This window comes from Indicator indicator, chromosome 10 (genome assembly GCF_027791375.1).
Source record: "Indicator indicator isolate 239-I01 chromosome 10, UM_Iind_1.1, whole genome shotgun sequence".
Taxonomy (NCBI): Eukaryota; Metazoa; Chordata; class Aves; order Piciformes; family Indicatoridae; genus Indicator; species Indicator indicator.
In genome coordinates, this window is record NC_072019.1 from 13,751,078 (window position 1) to 13,776,923 (window position 25,846).

Consider the following 25,846-nt stretch of genomic DNA (forward strand, 5'->3'; position numbering starts at 1 on the left):
TTGTTCAGCACAGCTTGTGGCACAATGCTATTCACATTTTGCAGTCAGTGAGGTACAGAGTCTTTCATAATGATTGCTTACCTCAGTTCTTCTATAAAAACACAAGAACATTATCTTCTGCATTTACATTAATTAGAAAAGACAGAAAGCAGCAAGTTTTCTTCCTTTTAATTTTTTTTTCTTTCTTTTCTTTATTTTTTTTTTTTGGTTGGGTTAAGTCTATTCATTAAGATTTGTAGAAAACAGATTTGATTCTACTTTAATGCATTCAGACTTCATTGCTTATTGAACTATTTTCATTACTTTGAATTTAGAAAATAAGCTTAGCCTGTTAATGGACTTTGAACAGAAAGATACAAAGGATCTCAGGCTTCACTATTTCCTACTAATTACTAATTCTGTTTCCATAAGGAGGTTTAATGCTTCTGCCTAAAATTAGCTGTGCATGCCTTTTGGAATGTGTATTTAAAAGAGCTCCTGCTGCTCTGGTAGAAATTTGTTTTGTAGAATTCTTGTAAACATGCAAAAAAATGAACTTGTGCATCTGGTTAGCATAGCAGAAAATTCCTGGTATGCACAGACACAAGTGCTTGTGCATGCAAAGGCACGCAGGCATACAGTTTTGGTTGGGCTCTCCAGTTCAAGAGAGACAGAGACCTGCTGGACAGAATCCAACAGAGATCATCCACAAGGATGATGAGGGGACTTGAGCATCTCCCCTATGAAGAGAGACTGAGATCCCTGGGGCTGTTTAGATTGCAGAAGAGAAGACTGAGAGGGGATCTGATCAATGTCTATAAATATCTGAGGGGTGGGTGTCAGGAGGAGGGGCCAGTCTCTTTGCAGTGGTTCACAGTGATAGGACAAGGAACAGTGGGTTCAAACTTGAACATAGCAGATTTCACCTCAACATGAGGAGAAACTTCTGTACAGTGAGGGTGATGGAGCACTGGAACAGGCTCCCCAGGGGGGTTGTGGAGTCTCCTTCTCTGGAGACTTTCAAACCTCACCTGGATTCGTTCCTGTGCAGACTATCTTAGGTGATCCTGCTTTGGCAGGGGAGTTGGACCTGATGATCTCTTGAGGTCCCTTCCAACCTCTGATGTACTGTGATACTGTGATACAAGTATGTGCACAATATGAGGTCTGACTGCACAGAGCATGAGCTTATCCCACACAGTTTAATGTATTATGGGAATTTCAGAGAATTTTGGATGACTTTCTGTTGATGAACAACATTTCCCCCCCCCCTTCTTTCTTAGCTTGTATATGGACAAGCTCTCTGTATTACATCATCAGGCTGTACGGCCCTTCAGTGACATCTAGACAGGCTGGAGAGCTGGGTAAGAGGGAACCTCATGAGATTCAACAAAAAAAGGTGCAGAGTACTGCATCTGGGGAGGAATAACATCAGGCACCAGTACAACTGAGGGGTTGCCCTGCTGAAAATCAGCTCCATGGAGAATGGCCTTGGAGGACTGGTGGACAGTAAGATCTCCATGGGACAGCAATGTACCCAAGAAGAACAATGATATCCTGGAGTGCATTAAGAAGAGTGTGGCCAATAGGTCCAGGGAGGTTCTTTTTCCCCTCTACTCTGCACATCTGGAGTATTGTGTCCAGTTCTGGGATCCCCAGTTCAACAAGGACAGGAAGAACGTCCAATGGAGGCCAGAAAGATGATTAAGGGACAGGAAGATCTGTCTGATGAGGAAAGGCTGAGAGACTTGGGGTTGTTTAGCTTGAAGAAGACTGAGAGAGGATTTTATAAATGTTTATAAATAGCTGAAGGGTGGGGGTCAAGAAAAAGGTGACAGTGTTTCCTGTCAATGAAGTTGTTGCCTAGCTCTCCAAGACCAACACTAGTCCCAGAACACATTACTGCAACAAATAACAGATATATGAAGATTATAACCCCCCTAACAAAGACTTCAGGGCAGCAAAGACCTACTGCTCCCCTTCTTTGATCCTCTTGAGGCCTGACATGTCAACCATAAGGTACACAGAGACAGAAGGGTGAACATAACACAAGAAAAGCTTAGGTTGTGGGAAGACTTTCCACACAATTATTTTAACTGCTTTGTAATGAGCTTTTTCTGTGGTGTTAACAACTGCTTGTCTACTCATTAAGTTAAGAACTTAATTAGGGTAGCAGCAAACTCTTAGCTTCATCCACATGGCATGTTGCCTTCCTCTCATAACAGGGTTTGTGCATGTAACATACTCTGCAGCCTCTAGTGCTCATTCCAGTGTTTAGTGAGCTAATTTCAATTACTAATCTAGAAGACAACTACCCTAAGAAAACAAAACAAAACAAGAAAGCTGAGTACTGTTTTTAACTGACTCACTGAAATGTTAGATGAGTGCCAAGCCTGGTGAGTAACAGAAGGAACTTCACTGACATGAGCACAAAAAAAAAAAAAAAAGGCAGAGAAGAAAATGCATCACTTTTGGTGGGACTAGTGACAGCTAAATCACAGAATCCCAGAATGGTAGGGGTTGGAAGGGACCTCTGGAGATCATCTTTTCTTCCACCTTTTTCCAGGAAGAAATCTTTCTGTAGCTAAATGTTTTCCTCACACTAACACTAAAGGGCTCCACTTTGTTTAGCTTAGGTCTTTGTTTAGCTTAGATCTTAAAATTACCTTGCTCTGAAAACTGGTTGAACATGAATTGTGCCTGTCAAAAGGAGCAGAGGTGGAATCTCTTCAAATTTTTGACTTGACAGACAGAATTAAAATTCCCAGACTAGGCTTGTAATAAAGGACACGTTAGCAAAAGGATTAGAATCTGAAGAGGAGCATTGTATTTTCTTTTGAGATGATATTGCTGTTCCAAAATGCCTGAAGGTATCATAATGAAGACAAAATACATGAAGACATTATTAGGATTACAATGACAACTCCTACAATATGTCATTCATTTCCCTTACATAAAGATGGATGGGAATGGACTGGGTTTCTCAAATTCTCCTCTGAGATGCTATGACTCTGTGCTTCCCTCTGTTCATTATGCTTGCTAATTGCCACAATCTATCTTGAGTGGAGAAATTAAAGGTTTTGTTGAAATGCTTTAACTTCATTCAGCACTGAAATTATACCACATCCGAAAAAAGTAGTCTGCAGTACTGAAATTCAGCAAATTGCTGTTTCAAGTTCCTCAGCTTTTTTGGGTACAACTTTTGTAGCAGTCCCAAATACCAGAGCCTTAGGTTCTGCTTCCCTGGCATCCTCATAGGTAAGTTTAGGAAGCATGGGTTAGAGGAACAGACAGTGAGACAGATTGGAAAGTGACTGAATGACAGAGCTCAGAGGGCTGTGGTTAGCAGTGCAGAGGAGTATCATGTCCAGTTTTGAACTCCCCAGTTCAAGAGAGACTGGGAGCTACAGGAGAGAGTCCAGTGGAGGCTACAAAGATGCTGAGGGACCTGAAGCATCTCTGTGAGGAAGAAAGGCTGAGAGACCTGGGGCTGTTGAGACTGGAGAAGAGCAACGTGAGAGGGGATCTGATCAGTGCTCAGCAAGAGCTAAAGGGTGGGTGGCAAGAGCATGGGGGCAGACTTTTGTTAGTGGTGCCAGGGACAGGACAAGGAACAACAGTCACAAGCTGGAACACAGGAAGTTCTATCTAAATATTAGGAAAAAAATCTTTGCTGTGAGGGTGCTTCAGCCTTGGACCAAGCTGCTGAGGAAGGTTGTGGAGTCTCCTTGTCTAGAGAGATTCTAAGCCTATTTGGACATTGTGATCCTGTTCAAGCTGTTGTGGGTGAACTTGCTTTAGCAGGGAGGTTGGATTGGATGATCTCAAGATGTCCTTTCCAACCCCTTCCACTCTGTGATTCCATGATTCTGCTGCACTGCATCTGTAGTTGTGACAGGAGAATACAGGGACACATTGAAAGAAATTTTAGTGCAAGTGCGACAGTGATGAAGTTTCATCAGCATGTAGATCATTAAAAAAACAGATGGAATCCAGCTGAAGGACAGTAGTTTCTTCCTACAGACCTCTAAGATGTTTTACTGTAAGATAAAAGGATCAGAACATCTTGCTAATAGTGTCCTCAATTGAAATTCTTGGATCTTAAATAAGTTTATCTATGTATCTTGGCTTATGCATAATTAAACAGAAGATAATTGTAAAGCCATCTCTGGAAGCTTTACTGTTTCCATAGGAGTCTCTTATGATGAATTACTCCATTCAGACTATTCAGCTGGCAAAACTGAGACACAGAATTTGCTCACTTATAATCAATCATAAATCAGTAGCAATTATGTTAAAAAAAAAACAAATCTCATTTGATTTCCACTGTACCACAGGCCATTAAATATCACCAAGTGGGAGCCAGTAATGCAGTACTAGAAATACTAGAGGTAGAGTACACAGTATTAATTCTTTGATTCTAATAACACTTTTTCTCTTCCCTTTCCTTCCCTAATCCAGTTCCCATCTGCTACTGAGTCCAGTCTGGGACTTGCCCAGTGCCTGCTGCCACCATCAGTGGTGCCAGTGGTGCCAATGGTTGGGTTGGCTCTTGGTTTGTGTCTCTTTGCCTCTATTCCATGGGATTGTTCTTCTTTTCATCCCAGCTGGTTTAGTTTCTTTCCCAACCCATCAGTCTATCCTTTCTCTACCCTTTGGGAAGGCAGAGGGTTTCATAGGGAGCATCTGTCACTTGTCTAGTTGCCAGCCCAGCCCTGACCCCTCCCAACCAAGTGACATTTTATTCTCAATTTTAATATTTTTCCCCATATTAGATTATTGTTAGAATGCTAATCATGAATTAACATATAGCTGCTCTAAGGACATTGAGCAAAAAGGAGAGGAACTTGTGCAGTTCCTGCATCAGATGAAAAAGGACTCAGTTTGATGAATGCTGTTTATGTCTCACTAACAGCCCTAAAGGCACCTCGTAATTTTGTGATAAGAAAATATTTCCTTGTCAGAAGCCATTAACATCTGGGTTTGGGGAAAACTTTAGTCATTACATGCCCTGTCTGACAGCTCAGTGTAGTATAGCTTGATGAATAACTGACTGAAAGGCTTGAAAGGTCTCAAAATGAAGTCAGTGTTCCAAATTTAGCAAAAGAAAAGCTGAAATGCAATACAATTAAAAATCAAAGCCCTCTAATTGAGAAACAAAGCATGGTGCCTACTTGTTTTGACTAATTTAAGTGGTATTAAAGGAAAAAGTCAGGATTGTCAGATTTCAACCACTTCTCTGCTGTTGATATTTTCACCTTGTAGTTTGCCAACTTTCCAGTTGTTGAATAAGGTGACCTTTGGAAATATCTCTTGCAAAATTGATAGGATTAAAAAATATTCATTAGAATAGAGAGGTTCCACTATGAACTAAAATTTAGCTTGTGGAGTGTCAGTCTTTAATCAATTTTGAAAGTGAATTATTTTTATACAGAGGTTGAAGATAAATATTTTTACAAAGAGGTTGAGGAAGGTATTCCTCTGGTGAAAAAAAAAATACTGCAATTTAGACATAAAAATTAATTTACTTGAAGAACTACACGTGCCTCTGTTCCCCTGCAGCTCTGCTGCATGCCAGTACTCAATCAATCAAACCTGGCTTGGTTGACCGAGGTATTCAAACTGAGCTCTAATGCAAGAAGGAGGTAGAGATACAAGAGATGGGTAGGTGGCAGGGTGACATGGAAATCATGGATACGAAGGGATAAATGTTAGGAAAGCCAGAGCTCAACTAGAGTTGAAATTTGTAAGAGTTTCAAGGGCAATAAGAAGAACTATTGCTCCTCCATCAGCAGTAGATAGATGAACCCTTAAGGAAAATATTGGCTTGCTGCTGAATTAGGAATGTGATTTAGTGCCAGAAGACACAGATAATAAATGCTTTCTTTGCTTTGGTACTCACTTACAAGGTTTCCCAGACTTCTGTGTCTAGAGAGGAGGAGGAGGAGAGGAACTACCAGCAGTGGAAGAAGATTTACTCAGGCAGGAATCTCTCATCAGTCCTACTGATGAAGTGCTACTTCATCTCTATCAAAGAAGCCAGGTGAGTTCTATTTAAATACTGTGAGAAAGATGGCTTCTGTCATTGCAATTACCATCACTCTTTGCTTTTCTTACTGGTTTTGCAAAGAAAGTCAAAGATTATCGTAGAATTGTTTGAGTTGGAAAAGATTTTAAGATCATTGACCCCAACCACCATCCATCACTGAGCCAAACTCCACCAAGTCAGGTGCTAAATTACATCCTTCAGCACCACATCTCTGCCTCTTTTAAACACCTCCATGAATGGGGATTCAACCACCTCCCTGGGGAGCCTTTTCCAGTGGTTGAGAACCCTTTTGGTGAAGAAGTTTCTCGTTGTAGGCAATCTAAACCTCTCCTGATTTAGCTTCCCTCTCCTCCTGTCACTTGTTACTAGGGAGAGAAGACCAAACTCCACCTTGCTACAACCTGCTTTCAGAGAGTTATAGAGCCCAGAAGGCCTCAGCTTCCTTTTGTCCACACTGAACAACCCCACATCCCTCAGCCTCTCTTCACCAGACCTTTTCTTCAGACCCTACACCAGCTTCATTGCCCTAAAAAAAGGCAAATGAGGAAAGGCAAAAAGTGCACTCATCTTGAAAAAGGGCAAAGGAATGTTCTGGTGAAAAATCAGCTAGTAAATCTTGCTTTAGTCTCTGAGACAATCAGGTGTTTCACTGGAATGACCTTTGTTTCATTTTCTTGTTTGCACAGCACTTTCTGTTGAACACACCAGAATAATCATGTTTTCCAGCTATGAAGCATGGTTGGCTTTGCTTTCAGTGATTTGTAAGCTAAAAGGATCTATTTTACCGGTGGCACCAGGGTATTAATGGGAATTTAATGTGCACCTCCCTCATATATCAGTGGGATAATAGAGTCACAAGTAGACTTATGTGATAAATTATTACAGCTTTAAAGAAAAAGTTAATGCTTTTGCTCCTAGAAAAGGTGGTTACACAGTGTGTGTGTTACATTTGCCCTGTCCTTAAGAAGCTTTCTAGTGTTTCTTTTGCCAACCCACACTTTCCACTCTCTGCTCCCACACAGACTTTAATATTTCTATTAACAGAAAAGCAAACAACCCAAAGAAACACAAACAACCCAAAATCTGCATGTGAAAATGGTGTCAAAATCTATAGGAGGAAATATATTCATAGATTCTTAGGTCCAGGGAACGGTTTGGGTTAGGAAGGGACCTTGAAGATCACCTAGTGCTAACCCCTCTGCCATGAGGAGGAACAGCTCCCACTAGCCCAGGTTGCTCAAGGCCTCATCCAAGCTGGCCTTGAGGGAGGGGACATCCACAACATCCCTGAGCAATCTGTTCCAGTGTCTCACCACCCTCACTCTAAAGAATTTCCTCCTAATCTCCAGTCTAAATCTGCCCTCCTCAAACTTAAAAGCCTTGCCCCTCATTCTATCACTACAAGACCTTGTCAAAAGTCCCTCCCTAGCTCTGCTGTAGCCTCCTGGCAGTTCTTCCCTACAGAGCCTTCTCTTCTCCAGGCTGAACAGCCACAGGTCTCTAAGGCTTTCCTCCTCACAGGGGTGCTCCAGACCCCATAGGACTTGCTTCATCAAAGGAAGTTTAAACTGAGTATTTCAAAAGCTATCTGACATATTTTCTTTTGTCACAGCTATATCCAGGACTGGTTTTTAGTGTACATTTGGGTAGATATGTACTAAACTCCTACACTGGACCAAATCTCCAGCTCTTGGCACTGCTTTGAATTCTGGTTTCAGTCCAGGACAGGTTCTGGTTTGTGTAAAAAGGAAATGAAATATCCTATTCGTTCTGCATCTGTAATGTATGAAAACAAATTGCCATTACCCTTTCCCTAGGCCCTAATTTTGATTCCAGTGATGTGAGAAGCTTCACTTTAATTCACTTTAAAGTCAGGACTGTCACATTAGCCAGAATCAGATGGTGTGAAGCTGTTTTATTTTCATTCAGGTGAAACTGTCACTTAGCATAACTGTAGGGTGAATTTCAAACGTTGCAGGAGCTCCATCTGCTTGGATATTACATTTCTGACAATTACAGTCAGGGAAAAGCTGATAGGTCAGAGGAAGGAAGTGAAGAGAAAGGAATGCCTTGATAACTTACAGGGCTAGAAGCAAAGGGCAAAGAATTCACAAAATTATAGAATCAGAGAATTGTTTTGGTAGGAAAAGACCTTTAAGATCATCAAGTCCAAACATAAACCAAACACTACCATGCCCAGTAGAACATGGCCTGAAGTGCCATATCTACACATTTTTGGAAGACCTCCAGGGATGGTGACTCCACCACCTCCCTGGGCTGCCTGTTTCAATGCCTGATCACTCTTGTAGGAAAGAAATTGTTCCTGATATCCAACCTAAGCCTCTCATGGTGCAACTTGAGGCCATTTCCTTTCATCCAATCACTGGTTACCACCATATATATATATATATATATATATATATATATATATATATATATATATGATAATTTATTTTATTATTTAGCTATAGTTGGAGAAATGAAGAAGTTATAAGAATCTTCTATCATAACAAAGTTTTGTGTCTCACCACAATGTTAAATCATTTAGATAGGGAAGAAGATTTCATGTAATCCAGGTGCACAGGAAGAGAGGTGGAAGATATTTTGGCTGTATTCTAAACACACTGAGTCTTTGAGATATCTGCCACTGCATCTTTCTGTAATTGTAATTATGTTGGAAATTAAATCAATTGATACACACACATACACATATAGATAGAAATTAATATATGTATCTATAGTTTTAAAATTAGCTTTATGTCCATTAACTCTGCACAGAAATCAGGGCAACAATGCAGAAAAAGATAATTAGTACTCTTGTTTCATTAGAAGTTTCAGCATGAAGAACACAGAACATCTTGAACCTACTGCAATCAACTATGACACCTAATTAACAAATTGAAACAGTTGAATAAACTTGTACTGTTCCCTTTTTTTTTTTTTTATAAATTATCCCCACACACACTTCAAACATGGTTACATAGAATGAGACTTAATTCAAGATCTAGTTAATATTTTTTGAGGATAAAACTTCAGATTTTTGGTTATTTTGTTGTTTTTTGGGGTTGTGGTTTTTTTTTTTTATTATCCACACACACTTCAAAGATGGTTGCATAGAATGAGATTTAAGTCAAGATCTGGTTAATATTTTTTTGAGGATAAAACTTCATCAGATTTTTGGTTGTTTTTGTTTTAATGAGAAGTTTGACTTGTTTTTACAAATAAATTTGTAATTCTGAGCCCAAAACAAATTCTTTCTTTTAAATTGTGCCAAATCACAAAGCCAGAGGCAGTGGGCACAAATTGACACACAGGAGGTTCCCTCTGAACATCAAGAAACATCATTTTACTGTCAGGGTGACCAGGCACTGACACAGGTTGCCCAGCAAGGTTATAGAGTCTCTGTCCTTAGAGATATTCAGAGTTGTCTAGAGATGGTCCTGAACAACTGACTCTAGGTGGCCATGCTTGAGCAATGGGTTGGACAAGATGACCTCCAACCTCAGCCATTTTGTGCTTCTGTGAAAATCCTTACAGGATCCTGTCTTCCTTCAAGTCCAACCTCTAGAACTTCAATAGTTGCCCTTTCCATTCAAGTAATTTTCATTTTTTTGGGGGGGTGTTTGGTTTTTAGATTCACTTTCAGCTTTTCTATTTTTCTAGAGTAATAGGACTCTTTGACAAGAATCTTTCTTTTTTTAGTAATTACCTCAAAACAGAAGAATTATTTTGCTTTCCATTGAAGCAGATTGTATGCTAAAGTACCATACTGAGATGCATTGAGTTTTGGTTTTCTTCCCTTAGCAGTAAATAGCTTGTTGAAGATGAATAGTGACCTGAATATTCTTACATTTGATAGATAATAATTTTTCTGAACCAATTATTTTCTAGAAATCTGTAGAAGCTGTTCTAATTCCAACTTCTATTCTTCAGTGAGATAGATCTTGAACACCAAGATTTTATTTCTGTTGGCACCAATGGCAACCTGCTGGAATCTTCAGTCTGCCAAACTAAAACTGAAACCAGATCATAGGCTTGATGCTAAGCTTGAGCTAAATCCATGTGGGTCCTGGAAGGTTAAAGCAGAAATGAGGCTGTATCATTGTGAATATGAGGGGAAAACAAATATATATATATATATATATGTATATGTATATATAATTTAGATGAAGTTTAATGTTATTTGCAGGTTCTTAAAATATTCTCTTCCACTTGGGGGTGTAAGACTGGTATTTAAGGAACTGAAGCTTTTGCTGACATGGAACACTATTTGTCTTAATTAAGGATTTCCTCAGTCACAGTCCATGTTTTGACTCCTTAATATTGTAAGATATAATGTTTCACTTGTGAAATCAATTTTCCAGTCAGCTCCAGTGCCTAACTGTTATTTTACGCTTAGTTTTTCTTTTCCATCTTTAAGTCATTTGAGCCTTTTTAAAATTTGAGTGTTTGATAAGGTTGTGACCTTCATTCATAAAGTCATAGAATGGTTTATGTTGGAAGAGGTCTTAAAGGTCATTTAGTTCCAACCACCCTGCCATGGGCAGAAACACCTCCCACTAGACCAGGCTGCTCAAGGCCTCATCCAGGGTGGCCTCGAACACCTCCAGGAAGGGGGCATCCACAACCTCTCTGGACAACCTGTTCCAGATGAGGAAGAAATTATTGACAGTGAGGGTGGTGAGTCTCCTTGTCTGGAGAGATTCCAAACCCTTCCAGACATTGTGATCACAGAATCACAAAGTATTAAGGGTTGGAATGGACCTCAAAAGGTCATCCAGTCCAACCCTCCTGCCAGAGCAAGATCACCTAGGGCAGGTCACACAGGAACACATCCAGGAGGGTTTTGAATGTTTTCAGAGAAGGAGACTCCACGGTCTCTCTAGGCAGCCTGCTTCAAGGCTCCGTCACTCCCATGGTGAAAAAGTTTCTCCTTATGTTCATGTGGAAGTTCTTCTGCTCCAGCTTGCATCCCCTGCTCCTTGTCCTATTATTGGACATGATTGAGAAGAGCCTGGCTGCATCCTCCCAACATTCCTGGGCAGTCTTCTGTGAGTGACTCTGCTTTAGGAGGGAAGTTGGTCTAGGTGATCTCTAGAGGTCCCTTCTGACACTGATCATTCTGTGATTATGTGATTTTTAAGGAGTTGGCTGTTGTGCCACAGTCAAACTGCACACTGTAACAAAAGAAAACAAGCTCTGTTTTACTCTGCAAGTTGACAGCAAACCTAACAGGCCAGGACTGGAGCTGTGCACAGTCAATGTGAGGTGTAGTTTGTATAAGACCTGAGGCCATTTCCTAGCAATAGCAACAATATATTTACTGCACCATTTACTGGAGAAAAAATGCCTAGATAATATTTACCAGTTACACTGTATTTGTGTGCTGGAGTTCAAAAAAAAGTGATCTTACACCACTAGCAAGTATTGCAAGCCAATATTTTTAATCCTACTGAATATTTTTCTATGTTAATGACTGGAATACTCTCTACTTCAGTCTACCATGTGTACAGCACCAGGCATCTGCTATTGTGTCTCTGTAGCTCTGAGGGTGTCCTTATCTGTCTGACAGCTGTGGATTCCACCCACTGTGATTCTCCTTTATTTGCTTTAAAGTTGCTATGGAAAAAGGCAACATCCAGTAACTCACCTAAGGCTGGCTCCTTAGCCTTGTGTCTTATGAACATCGATGTCCCAGAGTTAGCCAGAAGCAACAGGTTGTGTTCTAAAAAAACAACTTCTTCCTCCTGTTTTTCATGCCTTTTTACCACATGGAGATGTATAAAACTCAGAATAAAATACAAGACTATGTTTTTAAAAATGGATATTTCTTGTAACAATAGTTTTCTTTTTGTTTTTTTTGGGGTTTATTCCTTTCCAAGTGGATTCCAGGACTAGTGATCATGCCAAAAGAATCCATATGGAATAAAGATAAAAAAAAGAAACAAAACAACCGATGATTAATGTAAAGAAAAACAGCTACAGATCTAACAATCTAAACTGGAGCTGAACAAAAGTATGTGTGAAATACACTGATTAAAGAATTTCACACATACTCATCGTGAGTAAGAAACAGGATACCGAGCTCAGAATATGAGCTGTTCCCCAAACAGGCAATTTCACGTTCATGTGTCTCTCCACCTACTCTTCACACTCTTTTTAGTGCACCCCAGGATACCATTGGCCTTTTTGGGCAAGAGGGCACATTGGTGGCTCATGGTGAACTTTTCCAGCAGCACTCCCAGGTCCTTCTCCACAGAACTCCTTTCCAGCAAGTCAGCTCCTCACCTGTACTGCTGCAGGAGTTTATTCCTCCCCAGGTGCAGGACCCTACATTTGGTCTTGTTGAACTTCTTGAAGTTCCTCTCCACTCAACTCTCCAGAATCCATGTTTCATAATGTATTAATATCAGGACAAAGTGTCTTCCTAGATATTGATAATTTTAAGGGAGTTTGCTCATGATTGAGTGGGTTTCCTCTGATTTTTGTCCTCTGTGTAGCATGCATATTAGCTTTTGTTACTTCAAAGGCAAGCTTGAGCGACATAATTATTCACAAGTTGTATGTCATTAATCTCTTGATCCTACTGCTTTGACACCACTGCAGTTATGAATGATCAGAAAGAAAAGCAATAAAAGCCGGGGATGTTGGTCAGTGATTTAAAGTCAGAAAAATCTTTTCCTGGATGATTTTTACGTTCAGCTAGTTTTGAATGCTGAAATAAAATCCACTACTGCAATACTTCATGGAAGATGGATTGGGAGCACATGACTATCAGAGGAGGATTACTAGTTCCTTGGCAAGGGGTTAGAGAGCAAACAAAAACCTAATTAATGAGCATTAATTAGAATGCTGTATTCTGGGCAGTGGCTGCATTTGCTAAATATAATTTGTGAGGTTTTTCAGGCAGTTTGTACCAAATGCACAGGGAAAAAATGTGAAAAGTGGAAGATGTCAAGTGCATTAAAAACTACTTTAGCACAAATGCAGCAGACATGCATGAGAGTTTTTAGAGCCATTTATAGAATCATGGAATCAGTTTTGCTGGTGGAGACTCTTAAAACTCATCAAGGTCAAATGTTAACCTAACACTACCACATCCACCACAGTTTAATCAATTCCCATGTAAATACACAGATGAATTTGCACTGACAGTTTGCTTCTTCAGGGTAAGATTCTCAGAATGGTTTAGGTTGGAAGAGACCTATAGATCATCTAGTTCCAGCCCCCTGCCATGGGCAGGAACACCTTTCACTAAACCAGATTCCTCAAGGACTCATCCACCCTGGCCTTGAACACTTCCAGGGAGGGGCCATCTACAACCTCTCTGGGCAACTTGTTCCAGTGTCTCAACATCCTTACTCTAAAGAATTTCTTTCTAAAATGTAATAGCTTTTAACATCAAGATATTTAAAGGAGCTACTCATTCCTTCATAATAAAAAATATATATATTTATGAAGTTGGAAAATACCTGGATTTTACTTCCTGTGTGTTTTGCAAAGAAGTCATATGAACATATGAAAAAGGTAGACACAATTCCTTAGCTTGTGGAAATAGAAGTAATCTCATTATGTGCCTAATGAGGTTATAGCAATGAGAACTAATCTCATTTCCTCTGAAGGACATTTAAAACTAAGTTTCATCCCATAAGATGAAGATTAATATTACCTAACAGGTGATGTGACTAAGATTATACCTGGTGTGTCTTTTTTCTTAGTATTCCTGTTTCTTTCCCTAAAAGAAAAACACTTTTGATTTAACCTTGCTAAACCAAAAATGTTTCCATCAAGATAAAAAATAAAAACAAAACAAAACAAACAAACAAACAAAAAAAAAACAACATGAAAAGCAACCTAACATTTTCATTATTTCCTTTCAGAAATAATTTTTGGGTTCTCATTAATTAATTCTGGTTGCTTCAGTTTTGTAAATTATGGATCACAAGAGTCATTGGTCTGTTATTAGTCAGAGGTGAAAGAAAAAAACAAAATGTATTTGAGGCCAAATTGTTTGCAGTAGCACTTACATCCATTTTCACAGGCCAGATGGATCTCCTGTGACAGCAGACAGCATGGTCCTACTTGTCACACAAGCATAACACATTCAAAAAGTACTTTGCCATCATTTTGTTGGTTATGGAAATAAAACTAGCTAAAAAACAGGCGAGTTTGGAGAGCATAATGTCTTTGCCATCCTTGACTAGTGAAGGAGCAAAAGAGGTTGGTCTGGATAAGAGGAGGATCTGGGGAAACTTTCTAGCTATGTTTCAATGCCTGAAGGGGACCTACAGGAAGGCTCAGGAAGGACTGTTTAGAAGAGCTTGTAGTGATAGGATGAGGGGCAATGGTTAGAAACTGGAGCACGATAGATTTAGGTTGGACACTAGGAGGAAGTTCTGCACTATGAGAGTGGTGAGACACTGGAACATGTTGCCCAGGGATGTGGTTGAGGCTACAACCCTGGAGATGTTCAACATCAGATGTGATGTAGTCCTAGGCAGCCTTCTCTGCTTGGAGGTGTCCCTGCTGACTGCAGGGGAGTTGGACAGCATGGCCTATGCAGTCTTTGAATATAACAGGTAAGTGGCTACACTCTTTTAAGACCTATAAAATTGCTACACTGCAAAGGCTTATCCATCCTGGCTGCTTTAGTGGCTGGCAGAGAGGATGCACAGCCAAGGACTAGTTCTGACCAGCTGTGGTAGCTGTCACATAGCTTAATAAACTGCACTCAGAAAAAAAAAATCTGTGAAAAGTATTAGAAATTCTATGAAAATACTTGCTTCAATGTAATGTACCACTCACCTGTGTTGTGGTTTCAATGCAGGCAGTTTAATTTGTACTCTAATCTAAGGTCTTGGGGGTGTCAGTTGATGACAAACTCACCATGAGCCAGCAATGGTCACTGGCAGCCCAGGAGGCAGCTGTGTGCTGGGCTGCATCCAAAGTAGTGAGAGCAGCAGGACAGGGAGGGGATTCTGCCTCTGCTCTGCTCTGCTGAGACCCCACCTGGAGTACTCTGTCCAGTTCTCGTGCCCCCAACATAAGAGAGACATGGAAGTACTGGAGTGGGTCCAGAAGAGGCCACAAAGATGATCACAGGGCTGGAGAACAGTTGGGGCTGTTCAGCCTGGAGAAGAGAAGGCTCCAGGGAGACCTTAGATCAGCCTTCCAGTACCTGAGAGGGCTAGAGGAGAGCTGGGGGAAGACTTTTAACAGGGGCTTGTAGTGATAGGATGAGGGGCAGTGATAGGAGGGAGATTTAGACTGGAGATTAGGAAGAAATTCTTTCCAGTGAGGGCAGTGACACACTGGAACAGGTTGCTGAAATTCAGGAATTCTGTGTACTCTTGGTTCATTTATTGGTTGTTTTGGGCGGGTTGGTTGCTTTTGTTTGTTTCTTTCTTCTGTTTGTTGTTAGTCTTTTGTTTGGTTTGGTTTGGTTTGGTTTGTTTGTTTTTGTTTTTTTTTTTTTAAATGAGGGGGAGCCATTGTTGTCTATTTGCATAGCAAACTAATATCATGTGTCATAGTGTAGAGTATTTTTCCCACAATATTCAACCAATACATATTAATTTTGCATAACCTTTCAACTGACTCTCCTTGTTGGCAAGCTTTCTCATAACATTCTTAATATAAAAGACCTTTGCATGTTTCCCTCCTATAAATTATTCTGCTAATCATCATGCTCTCCTCCCTTGGAGATAATTAACAGAAGAACTAGAAAATGCTGGTGATTTGTTTATTTCAATTCTATTTCTTAAAGTTATCTTTAAGAGCAGATAATAAAAGCAAAGTAGCAGTTACATAAAAAATAAAATATATTAACCCACTTTTTCCTCTGCAAGGAGCAGTCTTTTTTTTTTTTTCCATGAAGCACCCTCACTTCTCACAGGTTACCTTAATGGCATTTTCAGCTGAGATTGGGACAGTTTGGTCTATTACTGTTCATTGTCAGTATCTTATCCAGAAGCAGGAGGATGAACTCTGCCTGCCACTAATGCCCAATTTATGTTTCTTTGTGTCTTTATTTCAGCAGGAGAATGTGCTAGATGAGATAGTGGAAACAGATGTCCAACACCAGATGAAAAAATGCTGCAGTGTGTTGAATTTCCGTGGGCAGCTGGTATTATACCTTTTAAATGTCTCTTTATGTTTGCCAGAATAGCATAATAGTCAATTCACTCCTCAATAACAAGCTGGCTGTTCTTGGGAAATGGAAAGGTGTTACATCTATTTCTCTCTCCATAATAGAGGCTTTCTAGATCATCCATTAGCTTCACACTTGAATTAAAATCTAAACAAGAAAAGAAAAAAACAACAAACCAAATCACATTCAAACAAAGTTGCACACAAGTGCTGAAAACAAGGAAGGTTGCAGGTACAATTCCTGCTTGTAGCACACGAAGCAGATTGCTTTTTTTTTGCATAGCTGGTTGGGTTTTTCCATCATTGGTTTGCTTTATATTGAATTACTTCATATAGCTATACTGGAGCATTATCTCAGGGCCACAATTCCTTGAAGTTGCCTTCTTGGACAGAGGTGAACCTAACGAAGTTCAATAAGAGCAAATGCAGAGCGCTGCACCTGGGGAGGAAGACTGCACCACTGCAGGTGAGCTGCTGGAAAACAGCTCTGTGGAGAAGAACGTGGAAGTGAAGTTGGACAAGTTCACCACAAGCCAGCAATGTGTCCTCATGGCCATGAAAGCAAGTGGTCTACTGGGGTACATTAAGACATATGTGGCCAGTAGGTGGAGGAAGGTTCTCCTCCCTCTCTGCTCTACTCTGTTGAAGCCACATGAGGACTACTGGGTCCAGTGCTGGGCTCCCCAGTTCCAGTTCAAGAGAGACAGGGAACTATTGGAGACAGTCCAGTGGAGGCTATGAAGATGCTGAGGGGCCTGGAGCATCTCTGTGAGGAGGAAAGGCTGAGAGGCCTGGGGCTATTGAGCCTGGAGAAGAGCAGTCTGAGAGGGAATCTGGTCAGTGTTCAGCAAGAGCTAAAGGATGGGAGGCAAGAGGATGGACCGAGACTCTTTTCAGCAGTGTCCAATGACAGGACAAGGGGCTACCGGCACACACTGGAACCCAAGAGGTTCCATCTGGACATGAGGAGAAACTTTGGTGCGAAGGTGCTGGAGCCCTGGAGCAGGCTGCCAGAGATATTGTGGAGTCTCCTTCTCTGGAGAGATTCCAAACCCACCTGGACATTGTGATCCTGTTCAAGCTGTTGTGGGAGGCCCTGCTTTAGCAGGTTGGTTGGATTTGATGCTCCCCAGAGGTCCATGCTGGGGTTCAGTGTCTCTGTGACTTGGATGCATTTTTATAGTAGCAAAATATGTGAATAATGGCTCAGCAACACATCCTTAAGACAAGCAACAGGAATTATGCAAAAGAGAAATGAGATATCAGTAGAGTAGTGCAGGCTGGAGAATCTTCATGCAATTTGTTGGGAAGAAGATTTACGGAGATGGATGTGAAATGCATTTTGCAGGTGTAGACACCACTTAACAGATGCCATTCTGAGATTTCACTTTGAATTTTAATTGATTTAATGGTTTGTGGAGCAGGAGCTCTCACCCTTGAAAGAAATCTGTTGTCAATGTGTTTATATTTTTAACTTCACTTTGATGCTTAGTTCATTGTAACTTGTTCTGCTTATTAGATTTGGGAAAATTGCTAATAATGGAAGCTTTGGCCACTCACAGATGCTTTCATCCAAGTATTTAAAACATTCCCATGCTTTTAGCATGCAAGGCTTATTATCAGGCAATTTTAGAGCTCTTTACAGGAAAGTACTTGGTGCTCCACCTAGCAAAATTTTGCACATTCAAGGTGTTTCATTTTTTTTCCTCTTCTGAAGCTACTGATGGAGAATAACATTACAGAATGAGAGGATCATAGAACAGCTGAGGCTGGAAAGGACCTCTGGAGATTGTCTAGTCCAATTCCCCTTCTTTTAAGAAGCATCAAATAAAGTTGTTTACTGGACTTACCCCAGTAATCCTCTTATCTTGCAGACCCCACTACTGGACACACCACTCCAGCTGTGTCTTCACAACTGTTGCCTAAAGAGAAAGATCACTTCACTTGGCCTTCTGGCTATGCTCTTCCAAATGCAGCCTGGAGGTTACTGGATGCCTTTGCCATAAGTGAACACTGCTGTCTCATATTCAGTTTTGGTGTCTACCAGGACTCCTAGATTCTTCTCTGCAAAACTGCCTTACATCCATGTGGTCTCCAGCATGGACTAGTGCATGGGTTTACTCCTCCTCAAGGGCAGAACTTAGCATTTCCCTCTTGAATTTAATGAGATTCTTGTTGGAATTCCTGCAAACATGAAGCTTCTTCCAGTTGTCCAAAGAAGAGTTCATTTACTTTTCCCCAATCAAGTGGACTGTAGCAGACAGTCACCACCACAATATCACATGTTAGCCTTCCCTCTGTTCCTGACCTATAAGCTCTGATCTGGGTCATCATCTGTTTCAAGGCAGAGCTCCATGTATTCCCTTGCCTTCTTCCTGAGGCAGAAGTCACTACCTTCCAGACTGCCATGATGGGATTTTCCACTTAGCAACCTGATAGGCACAGTCTCTGCCAGTTTCCCAGCTTCATCTGGATGTTTTCACTCTTGAAGATACAAGGTTTCACAGAAGACTCAGCTGATCTCTTTCTCATCATCTGTGTTGCTGTGCAGTATCCTAACCTGCTCCTGCAGCTCCTTCTCTTAGAGACACTGCCCTTGACAACTGCATACCTTCTGCAGGCTAGAAGTCCATGTATCCCAAGCTCAGCAAGAGGCCCAAGGTCCTCCCTTCTGCCTGAGACTTGCAGAGCTGTCTTCTTTCAGGACCTCCACCCAGGCAAAGGCCCTGAATGCTTCAAGGACTCCAGTGGCTGCTGAAGACTGTTCCCTGTGGCACATCACCACCGTTGCTGAGGTTGGGTGTGATGGTCTGTGAGCAGTGTTTCTGGCCCCTTCTTTATGTCCTTCTGTATAACCTGCTGCCTAATTAACTTATTAGTGCTCAGCAAAGTAGCTCCCATGGATCTTACCCCCATTGATCACAGAACTGATATTCAAAGCAATAAAAATATGGTTTCTTCAGATGAAAAATTTCTAATTTTTGAGACCTCACTACCCACTTTTTTTTTTTCCTTTTTCTTTTTTTATTCTTTTCCCATGTACAGTGTGATTTAGATTTTCATGTAACAGATGGTGGTTGTTTTGAAGTTCCATTCTGTAAAAGGTCAAAGAATTCTTAAATACATAGTTTAACTAGCATCAACCAGCTGAAAGAGAGATCTGTGACAGTGAAAATCTTGAAAGTACTAAACTTTTAGCTAAGAAATGCTCCTGTATGTCTCTGGATGAACAGAAGGACCTGAGTCAGGGAAAAAAAAAAAAAAAAAACCAACCAAAAAGCAAAATCCCTGAAAACCTGTGTGCTGAAAGATTAAAGAGACTTTCTTGTTAAGGAATGTCTGGGGCATGTGAACAAACTTTAAAGTGAAGTGGATAGACTTGCCAAGCAAAGTGATTCTGAGTTCCTTTGGAAAGCAAAGAGGGGAAAGTTATGGGTATGTGATCCTTCAGAAAACCAAAAAGGAAGAAGAATGAACCAAGGAAAGATCAGATAGGAACCCGATCAATTTCAAGCACTATAACTTTAATATTAGTCTCCAAGTCTTTTTAGTCGTTTTTTTGCTCGTGTTCAGGATGGTAACACCATGGCCATTGACTTCATAGAGTTAACACAGATATGTTAAGAAGGACATCCAACTGTTGGAGCAGGTCCAGAGGGGGCCACAGAGATGGTCAGAGGGCTGAGGAACCTCTCCTATGGGGGAGGCAGGGAGAGTTGGGCCTGTTCAGCCTGGAGAAGACAAAGCTCCAGGGAGACCTTAGAGCAGCCTTCCAGTACCTGAAGGGGGTTACAGGAGAGCTGGGGAGGGACTTTTTGCAAGGGCTTGGAATGATAGGATGAGAGGGAAGGGATTGAAGATAGAAGGGGACAGATTTAGACTGGAGATCAGGAAGAAATTCTTGACAGGGAGGGTGCTGAGACACTGGAGCAGGTTGCCCAGGAAGGTGGTGGATGTCCCCTCCCTGTAGGTGTTCAAGTCCAGGTTGGATGAGGCCTTGAGCAGCCTGGTCTAGTAGGAGGTGTCCCTGTCCATGGCAGGGGTTGGAACTGGATGATCTTTAAAATCCCTTTCAACTCAACCTATTCTGTGATTCTATGTGCACCACATTCCTACAAACTTCTAGCTCTTTTTTTTCTTGGTTTTGTTTTATTTTGTGGGGGATTGTGGTTTTTTTTTATTTGTTTGTTTGTTTTCTTTTTTCCTTCTATGAAGTTCATTCACATCTGCTATCAGTTTTAATAGATGATCTAATGCTCAGTTTTCTGAATTAAGAGCTGTTTTGGCACACAGCAGCAACAAGTCCACCAAATGAAAGCTGAAATAAATTGTTCCATGCAATTATGTTGTATTAAATAAGATAATACTTAATCTGAAGAAGAAAGGAGATAACACACTTGAAAATTAGTTTTCCTGGACATCTATAATTTTTTTTGAGTTTAATGAGGTCAATAACATAGCATAAGAAAGGCAGTCTTAGTGGTGTAAGAATTAGCTGGTCTTCAGTTGTTGTCCTAACCTGCTAAGCTGTGTGCCTGTGGACTAACAATCATTTGCTGTGGTTCAGTAAGGGATAAAACTAGGCTTGAGTATGCTCCCTGATTCTGCCAAGTGCTTTGCAAGTTATATGAACGTTGAAATGGACTTGAAAATTACACTGTGACCCTACCAACACTTTCCCCACAGTGTCCAGGAACTGGGAAAGATGTTGTACCTTGAGCATCAGAAGGAAAACACCAATACCTGTGATTATTGTTAAGAAAAGCTCAACTGTTTTCAACCAGCAGACCATTGTCAGGAGGTTAAAGATGATCTACCTTCCCTTCCTTGCTTGCTTTCTTTCTTGCTTGCTTTCTTTCTTGTTTGCTTTTCTTTTCTTTCTTTCTCTTTCTTTCTTTCTTTCTTTCTTTCTTTCTTTCTTTCTTTCTTTCTTTCTTTCTTTCTTTCTTTCTTTCTTTCTTTCTTTCTTCTTTCTTTCTTTCTTTCTTTCTTTCTTTCTTTCTTTCTTTCTTTCTTTCTTTCTTTCTTCCTTCCTTTCTTCCTTCCTTTCTTTCTTTCTTCTTCCTTTCTTTCTTTCTTTCTTTCTTTCTTTCTTTCTTTCTTTCTTTCTTCTTTCTTTCTTTCTTTCTTTCTTTCTTTCTTTCTTTCTTTCTTTCTTTCTTTCTTTCTTTCTTTCTTTCTTTCTTTCTTTCTTTCTTTCTTTCTTTCTTTCTTTCTTTCTTTCTTTCTTTCTTTCTTTCTTTCTTTCTTTCTTTCCTTTCTCGCTTTCCTTCTTGCTTTCCTTCTTGCTTTCTTTCTCTCTTTCCTTCTTTCTTTCCTTCTTTTTTTCTTTCTTGCTTGCTTACTTTCTTCCTTCCTTTCTTTTCTTTCTTTCTTTCTTTCTCCCTTTCTTTCTTTCTTTCTTTCTTTCTTTCTTTCTTTCTTTCTTTCTTTCTTTCTTTCTTTCTTTCTTTCTTTCTTTCTTTCTTTCTTTCTTTCTTTCTTTCTTTCTTTCTTTCTTTCTTCTTTCTTTCTTTCTTTCTTTCTTTCTTTCTTTCTTCTTTCTTTCTTTCTTTCTTTCTTTCTTTCTTTCTTGCTTTCTTTCTTTCTTCTTCTTTCTTTTCTTTCTTTCTTTCTTTCTTTCTTTCTTTCTTTCTTTCTTTCTTTCTTTCTTTCTTTCTTTCTTTCTTTCTTTCTTTCTTCTTTCTTTCTTTCTTTCTTTCTTTCTTTCTTTCTTTCTTTCTTTCTTTCTTTCTTTCTTTCTTTCTTTCTTTCTTTCTTTCTTTCTTTCTTTCTTTCTTTCTTTCTTTCTTTCTTTCTTTCTTTCTTTCTTTCTTTCTTTCTTCTTTCTTTCTTTCTTCTTTCTTTCTTTCTTTCTTTCTTCCTTCCTTTCTTTCTTTCTTTCTTTCTTTCTTTCTTTCTTTCTTTCTTTCTTTCTTTCTTTCTTTCTTTCTTTCTTTCTTTCTTTCTTTTCTTTCTTTCTTTCTTTCTTTCTTTCTTTCTTTCTTTCTTTCTTTCTTTCTTTCTTTCTTTCTTTCTTTCTTTCTTTCTTTCTTTCTTTCTTTCTTTCTTTCTTTCTTTCTTTCTTTCTTTCTTTTCTTCTTTCTTCTTGCTTTCTTTCTTCTTTCTTTCTTTCTTTCTTTCTTTCTTTCTCTTTCTTTCTTTCTTTCTTTCTTTCTTTCTTTCTTTCTTTCTTTCTTTCTTTCTTTCTTTCTTTCTTTCTTTCTTTCTTTCTTTCTTTCTTTCTTTCTTTCTTTCTTTCTTTCTTTCTTTCTTTCTTTCTTTCTTTCTTTCTTTCTTTCTTTCTTTCTTTCTTTCTTTCTTTCTTGGTTTCTTTCTTTCTTGCTTTCTTTCTTGCTTGCTTGCTAGGTTTCATTCTTGCTTGGTTTCTTCCTTTCTTGCTTGCTTGGTTTCTTCCTTTCTTTCTTTCGTTCTTGGTTTCTTTCTTGCTGTCTTATTTGCTTGGTTTCTTTCTTCTTTCTTTCTTTCTTTCTTTGTTTCTTGGGGTTTTTTTTCTTGCTTGGTTTCTTTCTTTCTTTCTTGGTTTCTTGGTTTCTTTCTTGCTTGCTTGGTCTCTTTCTTGCTTGTTTTCTCACTTGCTTTCTTGGTTTCTTTCTTGCTTGCTTGCTCTGTTTCTTTCTTGCTTGGTTTCTTTCTTGCTTTCTTTCTTTTGTTCTGGGTTTCTTTCTTTCTTTCTTTCTTTCTTTCTTTCTTTCTTTCTTTCTTTCTTTCTTTCTTTCTTTCTTTCTTTCTTTCTTTCTTTCTTTCTTTCTTTCTTTCTTTCTTTCTTTCTTTCTTTCTTTCTTTCTTTCTTTCTTTCTTTCTTTCTTTCTTTCTCTCTCTCTCTCTCTCTTTATTGGAATACTCAAGTGCTCTGTTTTCAATCTTGGGACACAGATAGCACCTTAAGAAGAATGAGTCTTAAGACTAGGACTGTAACAATAGGACCTTTTTTCAGGCAAAAGCATGAAAATTAAAGTCCTTCTAACATCTGTCTGTATGACTATATAGCAATAGATGCAGCTGCTCTTCTCAAACTAAGGAGAGCACTTGTAGTGCAAGCACTTGGAATGAATGAAGAGTGGAGAAGTGTGATTAATAACCAACTCCTGTTAATTAGCAGCCTGTCTTGTACTCTGTGCCAGAGGGTTTGGCAGTTTGAATGACTGATTCCCTACAGTGCCATATAAACACAAGTTCATTATCCTTAATTTTCAATTTCTTTGTGCAATTTCCCTCTCAACAAGAAATGGGTAGACATGTGACATCTAAGTTCTTCCAGGTTCATGGGTGTTCTTTCATTTGAGAGTGTGAACTAGCAGAACAGCAAAATCTAGGATTTATGAGCATTTTCACACCCAGGTTACGTACTTATGCAACAAAAACACCAAACAGCCACAAGTGTACACTATTAGTGCAGGCATGTAGTGACAGAATAAGATGTAATGGCTTCAAACTGAAAGCAGCTCCATTTAAAACAGACATTAGGAAGAAATTCTTCACCATGACGGTTGTGAGGCACTGCAACAGGTTGCCTAGAGAAGTTATGAAGGTTTCAAGACTGGAAGTGTTTGCAGCCAGGTTGGATTGAGCCTTTAGCAACATGGTCTGGTAGGAGGCCAGATCCCTGCCTGTGGCAGAGTCATGGAATTAGATGATGTTTAAGGTCCCTTCCAACTCTTTACATAATTCTATGATTCTATGATTCTATGACTCTATGATCTAGTTAAAGATGATCTGTCATTGTTGAAGCTGTTCCTGTTCACTATTTAACTGGTTTGTGCTGCTATAAACTACATGAAATGCTTGGTAGAAATAATCTTTTCTGTTTTGATTTTAACCACAAGGACAGATCACCAGGTGATCTACCTCCCTGGTAGGTTTAGGTTGCTTAGTTTTGGGGTTTGGATGGGTTTGTTTCTTATGAGGGTTTTTTTGGGCAGGTGGGGTGGGTAGAGTGGACATTTTGTTTGCATATTTTGCAAATAACATTTTTAAAAGCTGGTGTAATTTTCCTGGGAATCCTATCCTATACTGCACTATAAAAATTTACCATGAAATAAACATAAATATGAATTCATTTATATTGCTTCAGTTTCAAAGTGCAGACAGAACTTGCCCTCATCTTTCAGGCTGCTGCAAACTGCTATGAACCCTGGGTACACTGATAAGCTGCTGATATATTTGTGCATTTACAGGTCTCTGACTCCAGCCTGCAAAATCTGATGTTTGTATCAAACTGTATGTAGGAAATATGCAAACAATCAAAAAAATGAAAACAACCCCCCAAACCCCCAAATCTTTTTATGCTTGTGTTGGCTTAGGTTTATTTTTCTCAGACATGAAAGGCAAGGAGTGCAAACTCCAAAACATCAGTAGGATTTCAATGCACAAGTGTAAATTCACTTTCACGATGGAAGGCAAAGACAGTGGAGGCATGACAGAACTGTCCAGTTATGTGTCCAGCTCTGGGACCCCTAACAAAAGAGGTACATTGACCTGCTGGAATGGGTCCAGAGGAGGTCACAAAGATGATCAGAGGGCTGGAGAACCTCCTTTCTGGGGACACGCTGAAAGACCTGGGGTTGTACTGCCTGGAGAAGAAAAGGCTTCAGGGATATCTTAGAGCAGGCTTCCAACACCTGCAAAGAGCCTAAAAGAAACTGGGAAGGGACAAAAGCTCATAGTGTTAGGAGAAGGGCCAATGGTCTTAAATTAGGGCAGAGTAGATTTAGACTGGACATTAGGAAGTTCTTTACTATAAAGGTAGTGGATTTAGACTGGACATTAGGAAGTTCTTTACTTTAATAAGGGTGGTGGAACACTGGAACAGGTTGCCCAGGGAGGTGGTGGAGGCTGCATCTCTGGAGACATTCAAAGTCAGGATTGATGGGGCTCTGAGCAACCTGAGATGTCCCTGTTGAACACAGAAGGGTTGAACTAGATGAGCTTTAAAGGTCCCTTCCCATCAAGAGTATTCTATGATTCTATGATCTTCTCTTACACATGGCAGGTTATTCAGAGATCTGTGCATGCTGCACTTCCAGACACTGTTTCTATGTGTTGCTCTATATGCTTCCCCTGGACATTCAGGGTTGTTTTAGGCTTTGTTTTCAAGTGGATGTTTAGTTATCTCTTGACAAACCCTCCCTGTTTTATTCCAAGCAATCAGGTAATTACATACCCTTCAACCACACTGAGTTTCACACTGGGTTGTTAATGAGGCAGTTCCTCCAACATAAGATGTGTTTACTCTGCATGGCTTAGTCCCGACTTTCTCCAGTCAGTATTAACCTTCACTCATTGGACTGTTTCCAATAGGTGTGCATAAAATAAATAGTATATTAGATGCTCTCACCTGATCTAGGGGCTGCATCAAGGAATCATACTTTCATGGATTTATAGATTCATACAATGGTTTGGATTGGAAGGGACCTTAAAGATCATCTAGTTACAATCCCTCTGCCATTGGCTGGGAACCTTCCACCAGAATAGATTGCTCAAGGCTTCATCCAACTTGGTCTTGAATATCTTCAAGGAGAGGGTGTCCATGACTTCCCTGGGCAACCTGAACCCCACAAATTAATAGCAGTCTTCATGTGACTTACAGAATCATAGAAGTGTTTCAGCTAGAAAAGACCTCTAGGATCATCGAGTCCAACCATCAGCCTAACACTGCTATGGCCATTA